The sequence below is a fragment of the Hippopotamus amphibius genome, chromosome 12 (assembly GCF_030028045.1).
Source record: "Hippopotamus amphibius kiboko isolate mHipAmp2 chromosome 12, mHipAmp2.hap2, whole genome shotgun sequence".
NCBI lineage: Eukaryota > Metazoa > Chordata > Mammalia > Artiodactyla > Hippopotamidae > Hippopotamus > Hippopotamus amphibius.
The window spans coordinates 13997706-14023385 of record NC_080197.1 but is presented as its reverse complement, the minus strand read 5'-3'; the positions used below and the strand labels follow the sequence as shown (position 1 = coordinate 14023385).

At 39.9% G+C, this 25680-nt stretch overlaps 1 long non-coding RNA gene across 1 annotated transcript; it reads right to left on the bottom strand.

Moving 5' to 3' along the window:
- Positions 1-20637: 20637 nt before the first annotated feature.
- Positions 20638-23034, bottom strand: LOC130833391 (uncharacterized). The gene is made up of 3 exons (XR_009048463.1): positions 22833-23034; positions 22439-22531; positions 20638-21062 (listed from the first exon to the last, which is right to left on the bottom strand). It is a non-coding gene; the product is annotated as an uncharacterized LOC130833391 (long non-coding RNA).
- Between the last annotated feature and the right edge of the window lie 2646 nt (positions 23035-25680).

The window sequence follows — 25680 nt, the reverse complement described above, 5'->3', positions numbered from 1 at the left end:
TTAAACCTTTACTTTCAGAAAAAAAAGAAACAGGTGAAAATGTATGTATATGAAAGAAATCGCTCACTGACTTTAATTATCTTTTACACATTTATAAGATCACCCTACCATAACAATGATCTATGGATATGAAGGGAAAAGTAATAAAAGGGAAAATGCACATGAGGGATAAATATGTGAAAGCAGCCCACGGACTACAAATAAAAATGCAAATGTTTAAGTGCATTTTTTGGCCTTTACAGCTGGCAAAGATGATAAAGAAAAATGATATCCGGGGGGCATAAGTTTGGGGAAATGTTTACTTTCATAAATTTCTATTTGGAATGTAATTTATAAAAATTTGGAGGCCACTCTGTAATGAAATTTAAAAGTAGCCAGCACTTTAATGGAGCAATTCTATTATTAGAAATATAACCTAAGGAAAGAATTGTCCAAATATACATGTACAAGTACATTTGTTAAAGTTTATGGTAACAGCAACACATTGTCAAAATTCTAAATGTTAAAAAAAAAAAGTAAGAAATGAGCTTGTAGGAACCCATAAGGTGGGGTATTAGGTAACCATTAAAAAAATTATAATGCAGACATATTAATCGACATGGGGAGTTTACAATATATTTTTATCTTTAAATGCTTTTTACACAAGAATATAAGGCATTGATTTTTTTTTTTTTTGTAAAAACCATAGATGTCTCCTAAGAATATAAAAACAAATGTAAAAGTCAAATGCAGGAACAAAATTGAACCGAAAAAATTGAAAATTACTTTACTTACTTACATAACAATACAGCAGTCTATGCGAGGATTTTGTTTATAAAGACCTGGAAAAATTCAAAACCTGCATCATTCAATACTAATATCCCCACAGGTATAGATGGAGGTGAGGAAGAATGCATTCTCAGGGAGCATACATTTACATCCATTGTGGTGGTATCTGCTCTAATGCAGTCTTTTTTTATCCTCTCAGCATTAGCTCTGATGTTGTATTGAGTGTTCTCCACTACATTAACTGCACAGTGCTTAAGTGTCTTTGTAGTATATTATAACATCTAATTTCCACTTCAAAGTAATTGGTCTTCATGAATTTTTAAGCCCCCTAAGAGCCCTACCAAGAATATTTGGATGAGACTGGTGTAGTAATTAAAAGATTTTAAATTTTCAGAACAATGAATGTTAAAATAACTGGCAAAGTTACAAAATCATTCAAAATATTCTAAAGCATTACTAACAGTGTGCTCACGAGCCAGGACACTAGCAACCCTGGCTTGATTGTGAAATGGGTACATTTCAGTTCATCTGCTAAAGTGATATAGCCAAATCTCAACGACATAAACACAGCTCAAAATTAGTGCTCTTTACTGCTTATAAGTTATGTGGTTCCTTACAACTTTGGAAGACTTTTATTATATTGAAATTTTTTTTAAAGATTTTTTTGATGTGGACCATTTTAAAGTCTTTATTGAATTTGTTACAATATTGCTTCTGTTTTATGTTTTGTTTTTTTGGCCGCGAGATATGTGGTATCTTAGCTCCCTGACCAGGGATCAAACCCACAACCCCTGCATTGGAAGGCGAAGTCTTAACCACTGGACTGTCAGGGAAGTCCCTATATTCAAATTTGTACCTAATATGAGACATCAGTATACTTGCTGTAGGTTTCTTATAGGTGTCCATTATCAATCATAGTTAGGAAATTCCTTCTGTCCCCTAGTTTGCTAAGGATTTTGAAAATCATATATTTAAAAAATTATGAGTAGATTTTGGGTTTTAACAAATGCATTTTCTATATTATTGATGACATTTACCTTGCTATAATATAGTTCATCTCAACTCTTGTTTAAGAGTTAAACAAATATTGCATTCCTAGACTAAATCCAACTTGGAAATGATATCTTACCTTTTAAAAAAATTGTTTTGATATCTATGAGATGATGGATGTTAGCTAAACTTATGTGGTAATCATTTCACATTATATGTAAATTAAGTCACTATGCTGTACACCTTAAACTTAGTGCTGTGCCAATTACATCGCAACAAAACATCTGGAAAAATATTGCCCAATTTTATTTGCTAATATTTTGCTTAGAACTCTTATTCAAGAATGTGATTTAATTTTAATTTCACACTTTTAATATCCTTGTTTGGTTTGATATCAATGTTATGCTAGCTAATAAAATAAGTGGGGAGTGTCCCCTCTTTTACTATTCTCTAAAACAATTTCAGAAAGATTTGGTTACTTCTTCCTTATGTATTTGGTAGAAGTAATCAGTGATGATACCTGAATCCCTAAATTTTAAATTACGGATTCAATCTTAAAAATAATTTTAAATAGCTCAAAATTACACAGATTTTTCATTTCTTCTGTTGTCAGTTTTGGTAACTGATGTTTTTTCTGGAAATTTATTTATTTCACCTAAAAGCACTGGCAGGGGCTTCCTCTCAATTTCTAGTCTTAATTCTGTCACTAACATTATGCATGATTCTAGATAAGTCATCTACTCATTCTATCCTAATTTTATTGCTATTTTAAGCAAGGAGCAAGATTTAGGTAACTCATGAAGTTCTCTCCAGTACTTCCTTTCAGTCCTTCCATAGCTAAGAGGAAAAGGTTTTCTTCACTTTTGGCCAGGATCAAGGGAAAAAAATCAATCGGGTATGATAATATATATGGTATAGGACCAGCCCAGAATCTAGAAAAGAAGTGGAAAATAGAGTTGGTGTGTAGGTTAGGGAGGAGTGGAGATATATTTTATCTGCTGGGGCTGGTGATCTCATTCCAAGACCAACTCCTCAAACACCTTACAATAAAGTTGATTTCCCTACAGAACCTGTCCCTCACCCATCCCCCTTTGCCCCAGCTTTCCTCTTCCCTCTGAAAGTCTGCCCACAGGTTCCACTGTCACACGGTGTTTGATGGCTAATAAATGTGGTGACATTATCTTAGCTTTGCTCACTATAAGCAGGAGAATCAAGAATGGCTTCAGAAAGGTGGGTGGGGGAGGGATAAATTCGGAGTTTGGGATTAATGTACACACACTACTATATATAAAATAGGCAGTCAACAAGGACCTACTGTATAGCACAGGGAACTCTACTCATGAATTATACATATATCCACTCTTTTTTAGATTCTTTTCCCATATAGGTCATCACAGAGTATTGAGTAGAGCTCCCTGTGCTGCACGGTAGGTCCTTATTATAAACTTTCCATTTTTATGTGTTTGCTGTCAGCATATAGAAAAATCACTGATTTCTAAATAGTAATCGATGTTTTAACAAACCCTCCAAGGGATGCGAGCTCAGGTTTGAGAATCACCACTTTCATCCTTCTCTCCTCACTACACTCTAAGCCAAAAGGACTGGGAGATATGCAGGCAGGTGACTGGCCCTCGTTGAGAAACCAGAAGATCCTAGGGGTGTTTATCCCAGCACCAGAGAAGCAGGTGCAGATGTGGGCGGGGTTTGCCCCAGGAGTGGGATTTCCACTTCTGAGAAGGGATGGTCACTCCCCATCCGTTGGGTGCTAGAGGCAGTTTCATTTTTTCAGGGTAGATTTGGTGAGGATGGTTTTAGACTCTAAATCATTGGGGCAGCCCGCTCCACCCCCAAATCCTGGCGCCCACGGCAGCCACGTGGGGCCTGGTGAGGGCTGATGGAGAGGGGAATCACGGTCAGGGTTGGAGAGGCTGTTGCAGTTTCCCCTCTGTGTGCTGGGGAAGGGGTCAGGGAATTCTCGGCCTCTCAAGACTCTGTTTTCACTTCCAAGGTGTGGCTTCTCAGCGTTCTGTTCTTGGCTAGTGAGAAAACTCACAAGAGAAGGGGGAGGATAAAATGACTTTCACTTTTAAAAATCATGTCCCCAGTGATGACTCAGGTGAGTTCACTTCTTGTCTCCTTTTCTGAAATGCCGATATCCAGTCCCTAACACATTAGTTGCTGGTTTCCTGATGGTCATACTAAGAGGCCACATCTAGTGGTATTTTCCCACGTCTGAAACTAGTCAGAAAGCAGAAGGTCTCTTCCCTTGCCTTCTCCTCTCTTCCTATATTCATAGATTCATTCAACAAACTACTCGGGGCAGTACTATTTTTAACCATTTTAAAAACTTTTATAAATGTATTTATTACCTTAAATTCTATTTCTATTAAATGAAAGTCACATTTAATAAACACACACATGTTTTGATGAAGAAAAAATGGACCTGCTGGTGGTGATTTGCATGGGATGGAAAGGAGGTTATGACGGTAACTTTAGTAGTGCTTTTTAAAACCATTTTTAAAATTGAAGTATAGTTAATTTACAATGTTGTGTTAGTTTCAGGTGTACAGCAAAGTGATTCAGTTATATATATATACACATCAATAATTTCAGATTCTTTTCCATTATAGGTTATTATAAGATATTGAATAGAGTTCCCTGTGCTATACAGTAGGTCCTTGTTTATTTTATATATAGTAGTGTATATATGTTAATCCAAAACTCCTAATTTATCCCTCCATCCCCCTTTACCCATTTGTTTTCTGTCTGTGAGCCTATTTCTGTTTTGTAAGTTCCATTGTATCATTTTTTAAGATTCCACCTATAAGTGATATCACATGGTATTGTCTGACTTACTTCACTTAATGATCATCTCTAGGTCCATCCATGTTGCTATAAATGGCACCATTTCATTCTTTTTTATGACTGAGTAATAGTCCATTGTACATATATATCACATCTGGAAGACACGCTATGAAGAGCAGGGCCAGGAATTTATGAGGAGTTCCGCTGTAGAGGGGATGAAGCTGGAGGCAGGTACTGGTTAGAAGCATCAGCATCACTTGGAAACTTGTTAGAATGGCAGATGCTTGGATCCCTCCCCAAGCTACTGAATCAGACACTCTGGTGGTGGAACCCAGCAACCTGTGTTTTAACAAGCCCTCCAGGTGATTCAGATGCCGGCTAAAGTCTGAGAATCTTTAGGCTAAAGATATGCTAGGCTAACGTCCTAGGGTATCTCTCAAAGAGTGGCCCCAGCCACAGGAGCATAACCAGGGAGCCTGTTAGAACTGTCAAAACCTGTTTGAGTTGCAAATTCTCAGGCCAGAGGTTGTTTATCTGTTGCTCTGAAACTTCCTGTTTATCTGAAGCAAAGCAAGTGGTCAATTAGGAATAATGGAATGAACATGTTACCATGCAGGGATGCACACATGTGCTACCAAATCATTTTATTAGTATCACCAAGGTATAAGGTTGAGAGGTAAGTACAAGGACAGTGAAAGTTCAGAAACAAATTGATGTAGACAGAAAAATTAGATAAATGACAAAAGTTGTATTTAGTAACAGAAGACAAAGTTTAGCCATTGTGTGACACTTAAGAATTGGAAACAGAACACCCACATATAGAAGATAGGACTCCATTTAATTATCCTTAATTTGATCAAAATATTCCTTTAAATGTTTGAGATTTTCATGAATGTAATACACATGACATTATTGAGAGTAGGGTGTAGTGGTCATTAGGCTGGGTCTTGAGAATCAAAGCTAAATCGACCAACCCTTGGTACCTATAAATGTGACCTTATTTGGAAATAGGTCATTGTAGATATAATCCAGTTAAGAGGCAGTCATTAGGGTAGGCCCTAATTCAATATGACTGGTGTTCTTATAAGAAAGTGTCACGTGCACAGAGAACAAACTTGTGGTTGCCAAAGCAGAGGGGGTTGGGGGAGAGATGGAATGGGAGGTTGGGGTTAGCAGATGTAAGCTATCATACAGAGAATGGATAAACAACAAGGTCCTACCATATGGCACAGAAATTGTTGAGGGGACCCAGATGCCAGACTTAGCAGACAAAGACTTCAAAGCAGTTATTATAAATATGTTCAAAAAACTAAAGGAAAACATGTTTAAAGAACTAAAGGAAAGTATAAAAATGATTCATCAAGAATATCAATAAAGAAAATGAAATTGAAATATGAAAACTAGACACCCTGGAGTCAAAAAGTACCATAACTGAAATGAACATTTCACTAGAGGGGGCTCAAAAGTGGATTGATGTTGGCAGAAAGGAATTTGGCAGAAAACAAACACAAAACTGTAACAATAAAAATTACCCATCTGAAGAAAATGAAGAAAAATGAACAGTATCAGAGACCTGTGGAACACCATCAAGCATACCAATACATGCATAATAGAAGTCTTAGAAGGTGAGGAGAAAAAGAGTATTTGAAGACATGGCTAGAAATATTCCACATTTGATAAACATTAACTACATATCTTAGAAGCTCAACAAACTCCATATAGGAAAAACACAGAATTCCAAAACTATATATAGCAATTTCAGCCTCTAGAATTACAATGATGGAGAATTTGGTGGCAACCATCAAGATCTCCAGCCCTGGGTTCAAAGATCTTTGGGATTCATCCCATCAGTAGTGCAACTGTCTGGCTGTGTGATCTTAGAAAACTAACCCGGGTTTTCTACTCACTAAAATGAGTTAACAATTGTACCTATACCAGTGGGATTTCAAGATGCTGAAAATAAAATAATTCATGCTGTCTGCATGGTAGCAGACTCTCAAAATAACGCTTTTTTGGGGCATGTTAAGTGCCAGACCCTAGAACTAAAGGCTTTGTATAGAAAGATAAAAGGTACAGTCCGGGCTCCATGAAAGAGAGGCTCTTGGAAGAGAGAATAACATCTATTTTAAAAAACTATGCAGCACGAAGTATGAAAAATAAGTGAGTGCAGGGAATTGATGGTTGATGAGCCTGGGTAAGAAAAAATGTGGCCAGATGAGAAAGGGAAAGGCTTAGAAATATGAACTTTTCCCAGTATTATGCCCTTGAGGGGAGGGCCAGAGAGCCCAGTCTTTTATTTTAAAAAAAATTTATTTTCTATATTTTGGCCACACTGCGTAGCATGAGGGCATCTCAGCTCCCCGACCAGGGATTGAACTCATGCCCCCTGCAGTGGACTGCCAGGGAAGTTCTGAGCCCCATCTTTTAGAGTTGTACAGATCTGAGGGTGAAGCCCTGTGCTGCCCCTCAGTGCTATGTGACCTTGGGCAAATCGTTTATTTCTTGAATCCTCCCTTTCCTTGTTTCCAGACTAAGAATAATGGTTACCCTAAAGGGTGACTGTCAGGACATGAGATCATGAGTATGGAAGGGTTTAGCACCTGCTAGGTTCTCAGTATCTTCCTGCAGCTGGCTAACATGGCCACCGTAGATGCAAAAACGTCACCGTCTTTACTCTCTGTATAATCCAACTCAATTTGTTCAGCCTCAAATGATGGCAGGAAACATATTCATTCCATTCTAAGGCAATTCCACACCTTTGTTCTTAAAACAGACTCTTCTGAACTTGTCAGTTGATTGAGAAATGAGGTTCTGATTTCCGAGATGCTCTCAAGCACTTTCCCTCTCCTCCTATCGTGCCTCTGAACTGAGCGTTCCCTGCAATGAAGACCCGGGGTGGGGGCGGGGGGGGGGGGGAGGTATGTCTCAGTGCTGGGTGCTGTCCAACTGGGCTACTAGAACAAAATGTCATAGACACAGTGGCTTATAAACAACAAACATTTCTCCCAGTTCTGGAGGCTGGAAAACCCAAGATCAAGGTGCTGGCAGATTCAATGTCCAGGTCCAGCTGGCCTATGCCTGGGGCATCTCACCCTGCTGGGCTTCAGTTTTAGCTTCTGTCCTGCTGCATCGCTTGGTCCCCCTGGCTTTTGGGAGTAAGTGAGCAACTGGACCTGACATCCCCCTTCATGGCCTCTGGTCCAGACATCCACCCTCTGTGCCCATCTCATCTCAGCCCAGGCCATTCTCAGTCCCCAGCCCTTTGCACGTATTCCCTGCTGCTATCACAAATCCCCACAAACATAAGGGCCTTAAAACAACACTAACCTATTACCTTACAGTCTGGGGGGTCAAAAGTCTGAATTAGATCTGCAGGGTGAAAAAACCAAAGTATCGGCAAGACTGCATTTCAGGGAGGATCCGTTTCTTTACCTGTCTCAGCTTCCAGAGGCTGCTGACCATTCCTGGGCTCTTGGCTTCATCACCTGAGCTTCCTGCCTCCTTCTTATAGGGGCCCTTTTGATTATATCTAGACCACCTGGATGTTCCAGAATACTCTCCCCATCTCAGGAGCATTAGCTTAATCACACCTGCAAAGTCCCTTCTGTCATGTAACATATTCACGGGTTCTGGGAATTAGGATGTGGCCCTCTTGGGGGGGGGTGGTGGTGATGGTCATTATTCTGTGTACCACCGCCTTCCATCGTTCCCAGGCCCTGCATGGGGCAAGCAGCACATGCTGGATTCCTCCATGTCACTAACGGGCCGTGGGAAAGTGGAGGTGCTACTTGATACCATCTCCCTGCCAAAAGCAGGTAACTGCCTCTCCTCCTCCGTGCAGCTGCCTCATGTGGGGGTGGGGGCACCAGGTGAGACCCCTCATCTCAAAGATTCAAGTGGGAAGAGTGTCAAGAGGAGTGTGTGTTATATGACACCGTGGGGTACACAGTAAGCATGAATAAGAGCATTGGGGAATGTCCAGCCTAAACCTTGACCGGACCATCCTACATCCCTGAATCCTTCCTGTTTCCAATATACTCAGGACCAGAAGGGTTGAGATGTGTGCAGGCAGTGACTGGCCTTGATTGGGAAATGAGAAGATTCTGGGTGTGATTATCTGGGCTCTATATAAGCAGGTTCAGGGGTGGTTGGGCTTGCTGGCTGTGCTTGGGCTGATCTGTCTGAGAGGGTGAGTTCACTCTCTGTTCCACTCGGAGGCGGAGGAAGTTTTGTTCAGATCTGGGAAATAGAGGGGCACGCTTTGGCATGGATATACCTGAAATCCCAGCTACTGCAGCATCACGTGTGGGCTCCTTGTAGGGCCCAGGAGAAGAGGGGAAGCTTCAGGCCCAGGTTGGGAGGCTGTCGTGCATTCCCAGTCTCCACTGTGGTTGAGGCAGTAGTGATCTGGGGGTGGGGATGGGGGATTTGGGTGCTTGGTCTCACATACTTCTGCCCTCAGTTTTAAGGTGTGAGCTATCTGGAGTCTGTTTTGCCCTGAGAACAGAAGGAGGAGGAGGAGAAAAATGGTTCTTTCATTTCTAAAGGTGACATCACAGGTGAATTGCTTACTTCTGAGTTCCTTCCTAAATACCAATTTACAGGCCTCACAACACTTGGCTGTTTGCGGCTGTAAGGGGGAGTCTGCCGCAGGCCTCTCCTCTGGCTTCTGGGTGGTTGCTGGCAGCACTTGGCGCTCCTTGGCTTGTGGGTGCATCACCCTGATCTCTGCCTGTATCCTTACGCTGTGTTCTCCCCGCATGTCTTCACGTAGTTGTCCCTCAGTGCGTGTCAGCCTCTGTACCCAGATTTCCCCTTCCTAAACCACTGGATTGAGGCCCACCCGAATCTTGTTTTAACCTGATTATTTCTGTAAAAACCCTATTTTTCAAGTAAGGTCACATTCTGAGGTCCTGGGGGTTAGGACTTCTATGTATCTTTTTTCAGGGACCACTATGAATCCATCACAGATTGATACAAGAAAAATTAATAAGATTTATTTTTTCTGGGAGAGAAGTTTCCATTTCTGTTATGGTCATTGGTCATTCAATTTTTAATTCCAAATTGATACGTTTATATCTGCCTTTGTTTTTAAAGGATATCTTCACTGGGTATAGAACTCCAGGGGTTATGGCCTCAACCAAATGCCCCATCACCCCATTCTCCACTCTGGTTAGGCTGGAATGCCACTTTCTTATCAGCACTGTGTGACCTTCAAAACTCCTGTTTGACTCAGTATCCCAGCAGCTGTTCTTACAAGTCTGGCCCCGTGTAGGCACAGTTCCAAAGTCAGCCAAGGGAATTTTTCATACAAGTGTGTAAGGCTCCCCGTCCAGCACCCTATCCTCCAAATCCCAGCTGTTGGAAGCTTCAAACTCTGACATCCAATCCCTCCATCCAGCAAGGTCACTGGTCTCTACTTTGGTTCTATGTCCCTTCACTGTGGCTCTAGAAATGCCATCAAAGAGAACGCCAGGATGATGTGAGCTTTTCCTCTGTCAAGGATCACAGCCCTGAATAGGTTGCTTTCCAGGGTGTAAAGTAGTGGTTTGTATCTTTATCTAGCCTTTTCCACCCTTTCACAGTGAGAAGGTAACTCCGAGCAACTACTCCATCATGGCTAGAACCAAAGGTGTTTGTCCTTTCATGTAAAGGTTTCATGTAAACTGATTTCACTTTTGAAGGTCTCCCTTGATGCCTCAGCCTATATAATCTCAATCTTTATCAATCCATACTGTATGACGTTGATCAAGTGATTGTATTAATCAGAGTTCTCCAGAGAAACAGAACCAACAGGGGAATATATGTATATATATAAAATGTGTATATATATAAATATATATAATGTGTATATATATAAAATCTAAATAGGTATAGTGACTTATTATAAGGCTGAGGATAATGTGATTACGAAGGCTGAGAGGTCCCAAGATCTGCAGTCAACAAGCTAGAGATCAGGAAAGCCGATGGTGTTGTTCTAGTCCAAGTCTGAAAGGCTGGGAACCAGGAGAGCTGATGGTATAAATTCCAGTCTGAAGCCTGGCAGGCTTGAGACTCAAGAGTGGTGTTTCAGTTTAAGTCCCAAGGCAGGAAGAGACTGATGTCCCAGTCCAATGGTCAGGCAGGACGAGTGTCCTTATTATTCCACCTGGCTGGGAGTCTGACTTGGAGGCCTGCAGTCATAATTCCGCAGATGGTAGCTTTACCCCATTGATCCCTCAGCCAAACACGTATACCAAATGTACATTTCTTTAGCTGTTACTTTTTCATGAGGCTAGGTAATTTTGCCTTCCAAACTCTACAAGGACAAAGTTTGTTTCTTACAGTTTCCATTGTGTGTGTGTGTGTGTGTGTGTGTGTGTATTCATTCCTTATGTTCTGCCTGCCTCCCTATTATGGACAACTTGAAAGATATCTACCAAGGGCCACGTGAAAGCATGTATACATTTATGCATAAATGTAAAGCATACACTGTTATTTCAGGAGTCAGTGAAGTTTAGAGACGTGGCTGTGGTCTTTTCTCCAGACCAGTGGGCTTATCTGAGCCCTGAAGACAGAGAATTGTATCAGGATGTGATGCTGGATACCTGTGATCACCTTGTGTTTTTGGGTAAGGAGAGCTTTCCTTGTTAACTTAAAACTGCTCAGGGTAGAATTTTTCCGTCCATGGGACCATCTGCAAAGCCCCTGAAAAGGCTTGGCTGAATTTCCACTCAATATGATGCGGTAAAGTATTGGTGCTGGGTGGTAACAGGAGAGGGCATTTCCATCTCGTGATGACAGAAGCTTCACAGTCTCCAAACCATCACACCTTCCTTAAAAGGTGTGCTGCTGTGGCTAGTGTCTGCCTAAGAAACAGCTGGGGAACTGTTAAAAATGTAAATGGCCTTTTTAAAAAAAAAAACACAACAACAAAACAGTTCCTGAGAGATTTTTGAGGTGATGAGATTCATTATCACCAAAAGCGTGGGTCTAAATTTTGTAATAACCACAGCACGGTCAAGGTCATTTATTTTTCTTAGGACACTGGACTTATAAGGCTGAAGTGATATCCTCTTTGAGGCGAGGGAAGGAGCCCTGGATGGTGGAGACAGAGGTGACAAGTGCTCCTTGCCCAGGTAACTGACAAGCAACAAGCAGGTGGAGGCTGTCGCAGCTCACACCCCAGCTGGTCAGAGTAACCTGGACCTCTCACGTGACAGGACAGAAGCTCTCCCATGGGCTTCTAAAGAAATATTATTTTTACCCCACATTCATCCCTCTCCCTGTACTCCTTTCCTTGTTCCTCCTCATAATATACCCTACTACTCTTTTAATAGCTAAAGAATCTGTAGTTATGTCACCTCTTTAATTCCTGACATTGGTATTTTGTGTCTTTTTTGTTTTCCTGATCAGTCTGGCTAGGTTATCAATTTTACTGATCTTCTTAAAGAACCAGCTTTATGTTGTTTTTTTCTGTACTGATTTTTTGTTCTCTATTTTAATGATTCCTGCTTTGATTTTTTTTTTTACTTCCTTCTTATTTTGGTTTAATTTGCTCTTTTAAAATTTTAAGGTGGAAGCTGATTGATAGCTGTGTTCAAACCTATCATATTTGATATTGTGCTTACCTCTTGAATTGATTATTGAGAGAGGGGTACTGAAATTTCCAACTATAATTGTGAATTTATTTCTCTTTGTTCTTTTTGCATCCTGTATTTTGAAGCTCTGTAAGTGCATAAATATTTAAGATTGGTATGCTTCTGATTAATTGACCTCTTTATCATTATTAAATAAACTTACATATTTAGCATGTAGTTATGATTTCTGATGTTTTTCTACTCCTTTGGTTAAATCCAAATTTTGAATGTCTGAGGCTTTTTTCTTTCTTTTTTTTTTTTTTGGCTCATTTTTTAAAGGGTTTTGCTGGGCATAGAATTCTGGTTGATAGGTTTTTGTTTTTTCTTTTAATACATTAAAGATTTTCCCATTTTTTTTTTTTTTTTGCTTGCAGTATTCCAGTGAGAACTCTGAGGTCATCCTTATTTTCATGTACAGCATCTTTTCTCCCCCTGACTGATTTTACAGTTTTTTCTTTATCCTTGACTTTGAGCGATTAGATTATGATGTGCCTTGGTGTGATTCTCTTCATGTTTCCTACACTTGACTTTGTTGGCCTTTTTGGATCTGTGAGTTTATAGTGTTCATTGCGTTTGGAGATTTTTTGGCCATTATTTCTTTAAATATTTTTCTTTCTGGTCCTTCCCTCTCCCTTTCCCATCTCTTTCAGAGATTCCAGTTGCCCATATATTAAGCCATTTGAAGTTGGCAAATCTTCTAACATTTTTTTTCCCTTATGGGACTTATATTAATGGATGGTGATACTTCTCTTTTAATCCTGACTGTTCTAACTTTTCAATTACATATTCCATTTCTTTAGTCCTTTTTCCTCAGTGTTCTCCAACCAGGTTTCCCATGTTACTGTTGTCTTTGACTGTGTAATTTTGTCTTTGGCCAAACGATTTTTCCATACATGTGAACTCTTAGGTTTATTTAAATATTACATCTTCAAACCAATTTTCACTTTCTTTTTTATTGCCACTTGATTCCATCTTATGTTGCAATGTGTTATTTATCTTTTAGACAGTATTACTCATGTATATTTTTAAATTATTCCTCTGTAGCGATACATTTTCTAATTATTTCAGTAGGATTTGAAGGTCTAGAATGATGAGGGTAACAGAAACCCATGCTAGTTCTCCATTGTCAATTAACCTTTTTAATTAAAAAAAATTGTCCTAACAATTAACCCATTTTCATTTAGATTTCTTTATTATCCCCCAAAATGCTAGAAATTATCTTTTTGTCAAACTGTGGGGTCATAAGCTTGATAGTCTAGGGTTATCAAGATACTAGAAAGTAAAGATGTGCTCATACAATATAAGAACTTACTTGAGGGTGGTGTGTGTATACATAAAAAGCAGGACTCCCTTTCATTTCTAAGAATCTATGCCTAGAATACATTTCAACAAATCAACAAAGATGTATATATATGATTTTTCTTTGTGTTCTCAGCAATAACAAAAATAAACAGAACTCAAATATCAAAGTAGAGCACTGGCCCAATCAATAATAACCCTGTCATACAGTAAAATATTAAGCATTAGTAAAATCGATAAACCAGGTTAATATTTACTCATAGAGAGATCCCCTGTTTTGTTGTTCAAAGTACCACAAATTTCTGTATCTATAGAGATAAAGGACCTTAATGAAAATAAAACTTTAATCCTTGCTTAGAATTTCATGTGGCTCTTTTTAGAGTCTTTAAGCTTTTCTGTTTTGGTGATCATAATTTCGACGAGTCATTTTTCAGTTACAAATATAAGTATTCCAAGTTTAAAGACATTTCTCATTGGATACACATTGATCACTTAAATCATCCTTGTACTTGGAGAACACTTCTCTCATTCCTCCCCTGACAAACTCCAACTTCTCCTCCTACCCCTCCAAAGTCCCCAATCACTGAACCCTTCTCTCCCTGCTACCCCACTAACTAATGATCTCATTTGTTGTGATGCCTGGATTTAATTTTTTCTCATACTGTCTTCCCATTAGCATGTCAACCATCACTGGTGAATTATCATGCCCTTTATGAATCTATGAATACCTTCAGGCAAAGCTCTCACCGTGCAAAAGATCAAAAACCTTCCACTTTTGTTCAGCGTTATGAATGTGGTGACTGCAGCATGGCATTTAGCTATAGAGCGCAACTTACTGAACACCAGCGAATTCACAAGGTAGAGAAAGCCCACAGATATGATGAAAATGCAAAGGCCTTTAGGCATCCCGCATCATTTACGATGCTACAAAGAACGTATATTCTGGATAAACACCTTGAATGCAACCAATGTGGCAAAACCTTTAACAGAGCCTCAAAGTTTATTCAACATCAGAGCATCCACAGCGGACTGAAACTACACAAGTGTGACGTGTGTCAGAGGGCCTTCAGGTTTCTTTCATCCCTTGTTACACATCAGAGATTTCATGCTGGCAAGAGACCAAATCTGACCCAGCATCAAAGAACTCATACTCAAAAGAAACTCTTTGTCTGTACATTTTGTGGAAGGACCTTTCACAGTTTCTCAGAAAAAAATCAACACCAAAAAACTCATACTAGAAAGAAATATTACACATGTAATCACTGCAAAAAGGACTTCAATCCGTATTCACAGTTTCTCCTACATCAAAGAGTTCATACTGGAGAGAGACCCTACAAATGTAATGATTGTGAAAAATCCTTTAAAAGCCAATCGAATCTTAACAAACATCAGAAAATTCATACTGGAGAGAAGCCCTTTTCATGTAATGAATGTGAGAAGACCTTTACCCAGCTCATAGATCTTAATCGTCATCAACAAATCCATACCGGGGAGAAACTTTATATCTGTGATAACTGTAAAAAGAGCTTCGTCCGTTTCTCAGATCTAACGCGACACCGAAGAACTCATACTGGAGAGAGACCCTACAAATGCAATGTTTGTGAAAAAACCTTTAAACATCAGTCCAATGTTATTAAACACCAGAAAATTCATTCTGAAGAGAGGCCCTTTACATGCGATGAATGTGAAAAGACCTTTCGCTATCACTCCGACCTTAACCGACATAAAAAAATTCACACTAAAGAGAAACCCTATAAATGTAGTGAGTGTCAAAAGCTTTTTAACCATAGTTCAAATCTTAGTAAGCACATGAAAATCCATACTGGAGAGAAACCCTTTGTATGTAATCAATGTGGAAAAGCTTTCAGTCTAAACTCTAAACTTTCTCAACATCTGAAAACTCACGATAAAAAGAAACCCTAAGACTACAGAAGATGCAGGAAGGTATTTAGACATCACTTACCTTTTACTAGAAATTGAAAATCTAAACCAAAGATATCAGTGTGGAAAGGGTTTTTTTAGCCAAAGCCCAATTCTTCTGTATGAATTCACCCTGTATGGAATATTGTAGAAATTTAAATACATGTTGAAGAAACAGGGAGATGTGATCAGAGATGTACTTTCCATATTACATTGACTGAGTTCTTTGAGCAGAAATAGTTAAACACGCTCAAGTAAAACTTGAACCTGAATAAGGCAGTTCCTATGATGGGAAGAGGCCAAGAGGCAGCTCAAAGGGTGTAGTAAAAAGAGCAGATTTGTTTTGCTGTTTGTTCATAATCTATTTTCGCTGGGTGAATAAAATCATATTTTTCATAGAGGTAGCTCTCTAAAAGCATATACTTTTGTATGGAGAGGATGCAACCCTAATGTAAGTGTAAGTAAGGAAAACAGAAGCCATCTCTTTGGAATTAGAACTTCAGAGAAGAAACTTTGCCAGTGGACAATGAAAAACAAAAAGTGGGTCACGGTTTAAAAAAACTAAAGGATAAAGTGTTAAGAGAGTAGACATGAGAAATCCAAAGGTGGTGGGTCAGTGAGTGAGAAGATGGTTTCTGCTCCTTTTCTAAACGGACACAACTTGGAGACATCCAGCCTCCCCGAATAGCTGGCACCATGCTTGGATGTATCTGGAGAACCAAGAGGAGGAGAGGTTGCAACAATTCTAGGACTTAGATTCAGGACTTGGAGAACCTATTACTTGTAGTGTTATTTGAAATAAATTGACTTCCTGTGTTCCCTGATGACTAAGTCACATTTTCTAGTGCATGCTAACAGTGGTGTGTAATGCTGGATACATTCAGGTCTTGTGTCAGAAATTTAGACTTTCCTGAATTAGTTCCCATAATCATTGGTGGCAGCTCAGCCCTGTTCAGCTAAGTGGGATGGATGTAGTCTAACAAGTCTCTTTAGGACTAGCCTCAATCCACAGAAAGTGATGGAAAGACAACATTGTTTCTTTGAGGGTCATTTTCTCATCTTTCTGATCTCTGCTTTCCCAGATATTAGAGTATTATAGTAGCTGCCACAGAGCTAAACTATTGTGTAATCCCCAGATGTGGCCCCTTGTCCCATGTTCATTCCTTATGTGCTTTTTATCTCTAAGAAAACATGTGTACATAAGCTTACTTTTTGCAAATAACCTATAAAATTATAAGGTGCCTGTTAAAGTTATATATAAGCTGAAAATGCAACTGTTTAAAAATGAGTATAAAATAAAGGTTATCAATACAATTATAAAAATGTAAAATGGTTATTGGGATAAGGAGGGGAGAATTGGGCAATGACTTCTAATTTTGGTCCTTAAAATTCTGGTTTAGAGTCAAATTAAACAAACTATTTTAAGTATTTTAAAAAATTAAGAATTTCCAAAATGGCCCCTAGCTGTAAAATCTATATTATAAGGAGAAAAGAAAGAAGCTTAATAGAATAGAACAGCTTATTCTGTAAAGTCAAGTATTCCAAATTTGCTAACACCAGACTCAATACAAACATAGATTCCGATAAGAAATGTCTAAACATATTCTTTTTATATCTGCTGCCATGTTTCCTGTGAACTATCACTATAAGCCCAAAGTCTCCAATTATATGAAAAAAAAAGGATAAAGGGATAGCCATTATGCAAACGTTAGGCCATTCAAGACTTCTCATTGGCACGTTTCAGCTGAAAAAATTTAATTTCCTATTGGATTTTTAAAATTAAAACCACATAAAATATTTCCACTGTTTAAGCAAATGAGAAGAGTTGTTGGTATGATAAGTGGAGAAAGCTAGAAATGCTTACAGAGAAGCTTAAAATGTCACCTAAATGCTAACATAGTGTGTACAACTTTTTTTTTTTTTGCTTTTAATAATTATTTAAATTCACTGTCACATGTTTGAGGATAGAATCCAACTGGGTGTTTTTAGGTTGACGTGAGTCCCCTCAAAAGATACACTGAAGTCTTAACCCCTGTGTGCAGGAAAATCTCAGTTCTGTGTTTCCTTTACTCCCATGCCACCACCACATTCACACTTCTGACACCAGATGTGTGGGGTTTTTTCCCACACCAAGCAATTCTGTGATACTGGTTTAGTGTCTTATAACTTAACTCAATTCTGACTATATCTACCTGGGGATAGTGTCAGATCCCACAGGTTAAAGGTACAAGTTCCACAAGACTGCCCCTTATCTCCAACTTCAAATCCCAAGTCCAGGTTGTCACCTGTGCTTCTGACAGGTTGGCTACAAATCAGAGGTTCCCATGCCCCCCTCCTAGAGTTTGATTAACTTGTTAGAGCAACTCACGGAACTCAGGTGAACACTTTACTTGCTGTTTACCAGTTTATTATAAAAGGATACGATAAAGGATACAGATGAACATTCACACGGAAGAGATGCGTAGGGCAAAGTATGTGGGAAGGGGCATGGAGCTTCTGGGGATGTCATTCTCCCAGCACCTCCACCTGGAAGCTCCCCAAACCCTGTACTGTCAGGGTTTTTATGGAAGCTTCATCATGCAGGCATGACCAATCCATGACCAGTTCCATGACCAATTCCATTTCCAGCCCCTCTCCCCTTTCTGGAGAATGGGAGGTGGGCCAAAAATTCTAAGCTTCTAATTATGGCTTGGTCTTGCTGGTGACCATTCCCTAATGCAGGAGATCACCATGAGTCACCTCATTAGAAGTGGACCAGACACTGCTATCTCCCAGGAAATTCCAAGGGATTTAGGAGTTCTGTGCCAGAAACTGGGGGAGATTTTATATATATATTAACATATATACACTTATACATAAGTACATGTTCTTATATATAATACATACACATATATTTACATATACATTTATACATATATATGTATACATATGCCATTTTACCAATTAGATAAACACACTTCATCTTCCCTGGGGTAGAATGTGGTAGAGAGGCCAGGAATGAATTTAGGGGAAAAAAATCACACTTAGGGAAATCAGGATTTGAAAGGAAAACATTTCCTACTAACTTAACAGCAATCCTGCCTAATGGTATATACACATATAGTGTAATTCTAATTGGCACTGCAGAGGTCTTTATCCCCTCAGAATTGGATAAGTATCAATAAATTCTAAAGAACACGTCTATGAACATGTTTATTAGAAAAATTTTTAAAGAAATGAAAACCTATTAGTTGACATAATCAAACCACTGACAGAACAGGGATCAGTGGATATTAACACCAGGGGAGACAAACACTTTCTGGATTCAAACACCATCACAATTCTCTGTGCTGCTGAAATCTGCTTATCTCTGCTTTTTCTCCCCATACTGCAATTGCTGTTTTCTTGACTTGGCTGAGCTTCAGGATCACATATTAGCTATCCTGTGTCTATCTCCCACCATAAAGGTCTTAGGAAGGGCTTTCATTGGTTCAGCTTTATCAAATGCTCACCAGTGGTACACCCACTGTAGGACCAGGAGGATGGAGTACCATGGTTAGTCCTCTTAATTACCACCTCCACAGATAAAGGGATTTGGGTCCATTACTAGAAGGCTACGGAGTCAGAGTCAGAAGACAAAACCCAACCTGTTTAAGAATTTAAAACATCACAATTTGGGAAATTATAAGCTACTAAATTATCATAGGAGTAATTGGTTTTGATGTGGAATGAAGTAACGTTAGATCTTCAAACCTCATACCATCACACCACAATGTGGAAAGGAACAGATTAATTTAATTTAACATCTATTTCATCATTTTAAAAGGGAGGCACACTTGGCATAATGTTTGAGTTGTTGAACATTTTCATGGCATCCACTGCATGTCACAACACATTTATTAAACATGCTCTATTTCTCTCCTGTGTGAGTTCTCTGATGTGATAATGAGGGTTGATTTACAGCAAAAAAATTTTTCACTTTAATTGCATTTATAGGATTTCACCCCTCTATGACTATCTGTGGGGTTTTAACACAGCATAAAGTACTTGACTTGTTGCTTTGTGGATCATTGCTTTCTCCGAATTCATTCCTTATGACTTTTCTGATGTAACAGGAAGTTTGAAATGTTTTCTTGCATCTGTGACACCCATAGGGCTTCTCCCCTGTGTGTGTTTTCTGATGTTCAGTGAGAGTCCACAGCCAATGGTAGGTTTTCCCCCATTTGTTTCTCTCCCATGTGAATTGTCGAATGTACTCTGAAGGCTGACTTATGGCAGAAGGATTTCCCACACTCAGCACATTCATACAGCTTCTCCCCAGTGTGAGTTCAAGGGTGTTCAATGAAGGAGAACTTCTGGCAGAAGGTTTTCCCACCTGTAGTGTCTCTCTCCTGTGTGTGTCCTCTGATGGTGAATGAGGGCTGACTTCCTGCAGTAGGTTCTCCCACACTTGCTACATGCATACGGTCTTTCCCATATAGTTCTCTGATGCTCAATGTGTGAGTTTTTGTTGATGGCATGTCCACATCTGTTGCACTCATAAGGATTCCACCTAGTGTGCGCTCTCTTACCTACGTGGTGGTTTGAAGTCACAGCAGAAAAATTTCCCACACTTGTTACATAGGTAAGATTTCTCTCATCTATGAGTTATCTGATGTGGTGTGAGGGCTGCTTTCATACATAAAAATTTTCCACACTGACTGCACTTGCAGGGTTTCTCTCCTGTGTGGGATCTCTGATGCACATTGAGGGCTGACGAACAGAAGATTTTCCCACATTCTTTACATTCGTTTAGTTTCTCTCCTCTGTGAGTGCACTGACGAACAGCAAGGTAAGATTTCTTGCCAAAGGTGTTCCCACATTCCTTGCATTCATAAGGTTTCTCCCTTGTGTATGACCGGAAATGTTCGGTGCGGGCTGACTTCCAAAAAAAAGGTCTTCCCACATTCATGACACTCATAGGATTTCTCCCCTCTGAATTTTCTGGTGTACATGAGGGCTGATTTGTCAGCAAAGGTTTTCCCACATTTGCTGCATTCATAGGGTCGCTCTCCAGTATGAATTCTTTGGTGTCGAGTAAGGTTCATCTTTACATGGAAAGTTTTCCTACAATCATTACAAACAGCGTTTCTCCCCTGTATGAATTCTCTGGTGTACAAGGAGGGTGGACTTCTTAGAATAGGTTTTCCCACATTCATTACATTAATTTGATTTCCTTCAGAATATACCCTCTTCTCTGTGAAGAGGACTGCCCTCTTGCAGATTTTCCCACATTTGCCATATCCAAAAGGTTGTTTCAAAGCCTGAATCTTCTGGTGCAGAATAAGATCTTCATTTTGACTTCTGGCTTTCCTAACTGGATTATATTGTATTTTTTCATTCCAGAATGACTTTTCTTATGCTTAGAAATGAGTAGTGTTTTCCCACATCTACTGTATTCATCAGGAACCTTTCTAAAATAGCTTTTCTTTGCAATGATTACTTCTGAATTAGTTTTCAAATTGTTTCCACATGGATACTTGTAGGGTGTTTTTCTTGAGGGAACCATATTCACACCCAGATTAAATGTTTTCCCAAATACAGTAACTCTTTCTGTAATCAGTGTTTTATTGCAGAAGAATACAGTTTGCCTCAAATGTTGGCCTTGGATTTTCTTGTCCTTCTATAAGGCATCATCAACTTCTAGGAAGAAGTAAAATTAACAATAATGTGTGATCTATGATACATTTGCTATGAAATGAGAATTCCCTACAAATGCCTTGTTGTGGGGGACTGGCCCAGCTCTTCAGGATTAAGGAAATGTCAAGTTTCTTAAGAGAAACATCTCCTACTGATTTTAGGGAAAACAAAAACAAAAAATAGAAAAAAACCAAGCCCACCTACACCAGTCTGTTTAACAGCATGAAAGGAAGAGGAAAATAGCAAAGAATATGAGTACATCTGACACAGAAAAAAGGAAACAGTCACAAGGAACAGTGTGTCTGACAGAGTATTGAATCAGGCAGATGAAACTCAAAGCAGCACTCAGAGAGAGACAGTGAGACCAGGAGACACAGACTTCAGAGAGATGGTCAGAGTTACAAAGAGACACAGAAGGAAGGAGCAAGTCTCAAATTTTGCCAGTGACATGGGAACTTCGGAATTTGCACAAAGAATGGAAAGTAAGATTGTGGGCTGAGCAGGGCTGGGACTAGGGTGAGGTAGGCATGACCTCTAGGGTACCTGCACCATCCAAAGAGTGTCTTCTTAAGTTTTGTATCAGAGGCATCTTGTGTGTCTCACCCTAGTCCCCACCCCGTGGGGCTTAGCGTGGAGAGTGAAACTGATCTCTCAGTTAAAGGATGGAAAGAAACGTGGAATGCAAATAGATAGATCCTGCAAGCAAGATTTATTTTTTTAAGACTGATTTATGGGGACTTCTCTGGTGGCACAGTGGTTAAGAATCCACCTGCCAATGCAGGGGACATGGGTTCGATCACTGGGCAGGGAAGATCCCACATGCCATGGAGCAACTAAGCCCATGCGCCACAACTACTGAACCTGCACTGTAGAGCCCACAAGCCACAACTACTGAAGCCCGTGCACCTAGAGCCTGTGCTCCGCAATGAAGAGTAGCCCCCGCTCTCCACAACTAGAGAAAGCTCACGCACAGCAACAAAGACCCAATGCAGCCAATAAATAAATAATTTTAAAAAAAGACTGATTTATGAATATCTGAATATACAACAGGTCTATGCCAATGGAGGGTGGGGTCAAGTAGGCAACAAAGAATGCCACAGAAATAAAGTTCAGGGTATGCTAAAAGAGGGTCTGTATACCGGGGATAGGTAACTTAGCGGCAAAAATCTTTATAAATTTTGATTAAAGGAGTACATTTATTCGGGGACAATGTTTTTTAAGTATCTATAGCAAGACAGTCATCTGTCCTCAATTACTTCCCAAGGTCAGGGGCCTAGAAAAAGAGATTTCTGAGGAACATTACAAAGATGCCAACTATGATCCCTACCTCCCAGGGACTCTCATTTCCACTGGTTTCCACCTGCTCAGTTATCACTTACCTGGGTACTTCGGATTTGAGAATTCCTCCACTGTCCATGGTTCTTCTCCTCGCTCCCATCTGAAGATCACATCTGGTTTGCTAACGTGATACTCTGTCAATGGGAAATGATACAGAACTTGGACTAAACTCTTTGGATCTGGGGGACTTGAAGGATGAAGAAAGTACAGCTTCAGAAGCTGTGTGATGAAGATGCCTGGCAATAGGTCATGAGAACTAGAATGTTCTGGGAAGGGTGGGGGAAGGGCAGTGAGTATACACATAACACTTACTCCACCTAAAAGGGTTTAATCATCTTTCTCTCCTGACACTCAAGGCTAAACAATGAAATCCAACATGTTTTTGTGACACAGGAAACACATCTCTTGGGAGTGACACAGGGAAGCTGTACCTACCCACTTAGATGAGGTTGCCATAGTTCTCCAGCATCACATCCCCACACAGGAGCCTCTGAGCACAGTCCACGTACTGCCACTCCTCGTGGATGAAGTCTGCAGTCAGGTCCTTGAATGAAACCAATCTCTGAAAGAATATGTTTTATCTGAGGTGAACAGGAGCCCAGTGGATCCCTGGGCTACCCCCATCCTCCATTCTAGAGACAACTGTTGTGATCATGGAAATCCATAAAGAGATATTTGTCAGCAGGGACCATTAAGTTTTATATTTTAGAAGCAACGCTCCAGAGCATGGGGGTGGGCAGGCTACAGCTAATCCAGCCCAATGAGACCCAAATCCGGCCATGTGCATTTGTTACACATTACCTACACTGCTGTCACACTACAGTAGCTGTGCTGAGTTGACTTGACAGAGACCATACAACCAGCAAAGCCAAAATTAGTTATTATCTGGTCCTTTAAAGAAAATGTTTGCTGTCCCCAATTCTAGAAAAATGGGAAATGGCTTAAAGATCAAATTAGAGGGACTTCCCTGGTGGCACAGTGGTTAAGAATCCGCCTGCCAATGCAGGGGACACGGGGTCGAGCCCTGGTCTGGGAAGATGCCACATGCTGTGAAGCAACTAAGCCATGCGCCACAACTACTGAGCCTATGCTCTAGAGCCCTCGAGCCATAACTACTGAAGCCTGTGCACCTACAGCCTGTGCTCTGCAACAAGAGAAGCCACTGAAATGAGAAGCCTGCACACAGCAATGAAGAGTAGCCCCCGCTCACCACAACTAGAGAAAGCCCTCACGCAGCAACAAGACCCAATGCAGCCAATAAATAAATAAATAAATAAATAAATAAATAAATAAATTTATTTAAAAAAAAAAAAGATCAAATTAGAGGGGAAGAAAACTAGGACTCCACAGTGAGACAAGACCACAGGTAGCTCCAGTGGGGGTTGGAAGGAGGAAACTAATCCTACCTGATTGAGGAGCCAGAGGAGTTGGCCACTAACTGGTTGTGCACGGGAGATAAAATGTCCAGATTATTTTATTCCTGATTCTTTTGGTAGCATCATATGCTGAGATAAGGAATACAAAACAAAATGAAAAAAAGAGATGAGCATAGGAAACTAACGCATTGCTGTTTCAGATGCTGTGCTTGAGTCTGTGGAGGATACAAGTAGAGGTCCAACAGGCAGTTTGATATTTGGTTTGGAAGCTCAGAAAACAGAAAAGAGATAGTGGTGATCAAAAGCAATACTGGAGGGACTTCCCTGGCAGTCCAGTGGTTAGGGCTCCACACTTCCACTGCAGGGGGCATGGGTTCGATCCCTGGTCAGGGAACTAAGATTCCACATGCTGAGCAGTGCAGACAAAAAAATAAATATTATAAATAAAAATAAAATTTCACTTAAAATAACTATTTAAAAAAAAGCAATACTGGAAGGCATAAATAATGAGGAAGACCTCTATGGACCAATATGGAGTGATTCCCAGGTTATATTGTTAAGTGAGAAAGAGTATTTGCATTTGTATTTAGTATTTAGAAATAATACTAAATACTATTTGTATTTAGAAATAATACTAAATACTATCTGTATTTAGAAATAATATGGTTGGACTTCCCTGGTGGGGCAGTGGTTAGGAATCCACCTGCCAATGCAGGGGACATGGGTTTGATCCCTGGTCCGGGAAGATCCCACATGCTGCGGAGCAACTAAGCCCACAAGCCACAACTTCTGAAGCCTGCACGCCTAGAGCCTGTGCTCCGCAACAAGAGAAGCCGGCGCACGCACCGCAACAAAGAGTAGCCCCAGCTTGCTGCAACTAGAGAAAGCCCGTGTGCAGCAACGAAGACCCAATGCAGCCAAAAATTAATTAATTAATTAAAAAAAGAAATAATATGGTTAATGTTTAGTCCAGTAAATTGTGTAATAGTTGGTTCTTATTTCAGGCGACTGAAATGACAACAAAGGTAATAATGAGATTTGTTAAAACAGTGGAAATCTTTGAAATGTATGTGTTTATTTGGTCCTTAAAGGCAGTTAAATATGTTCCTATTTAATTTCTTTTTTAATGTCATTATAGCATGTATCTGCTCATGTGTATAAAAGGAAATACAGAAAGGATAGACCAGAAACCGATGAAACTGGTTACCTCCAGGGGACAGGTGGGGATAGATAGAAAGGATGGGGGGACAGGAATGGGATAGAATGGGATAGTGGAAAGTGACAACTCTCTAAGTGTTTCTTTGTCTGTGGTGTCACGGACGTTCTCAGAGATGCATTTCAAGAAGGGTGTGGTCAGACTGTCAAATGCAACAGAGAGTGTAGTAAAGCATGAACTGGAAAATACCCACTGGATTTGAAAATATTTAGACTACAGTTAACTACTTTAGAACAGATCCATGGGACTAGGGGCAGCACATACAAGACTGTATCAAGTGAGTTGAAATGACATGAGCAGGTGAGAAACGTTTACTCACAGCATGCAACACTGAATTACTCCCTGTACAGCCCATTCTAAAAGTACAGCTGAAAGAAACAGTTACAGGGCATGACGTGAGGAACATGCAACCCATTTATTCTAGTTTTTGTCTCTGAATTATAGAGAATCATCTGAATGCTGTCCTCTTGGATGGCCATGAATTGGTCCCCTCTAATTACTGTGCTCTGCCTGGGTATGAAAGTCACAGGAAACCCACTGCATTTCTTTTACAGCTATTCATGGCAAGATGGCATCTGTCTCTTATTTAAGATCATCAAGTAAATATTTAGTTATAAAATGGAAATGGTATTCATAACAGATATGGAAAACCATACGAATAAGCAATGAGAGGCCTATCTCTTATTGTTTG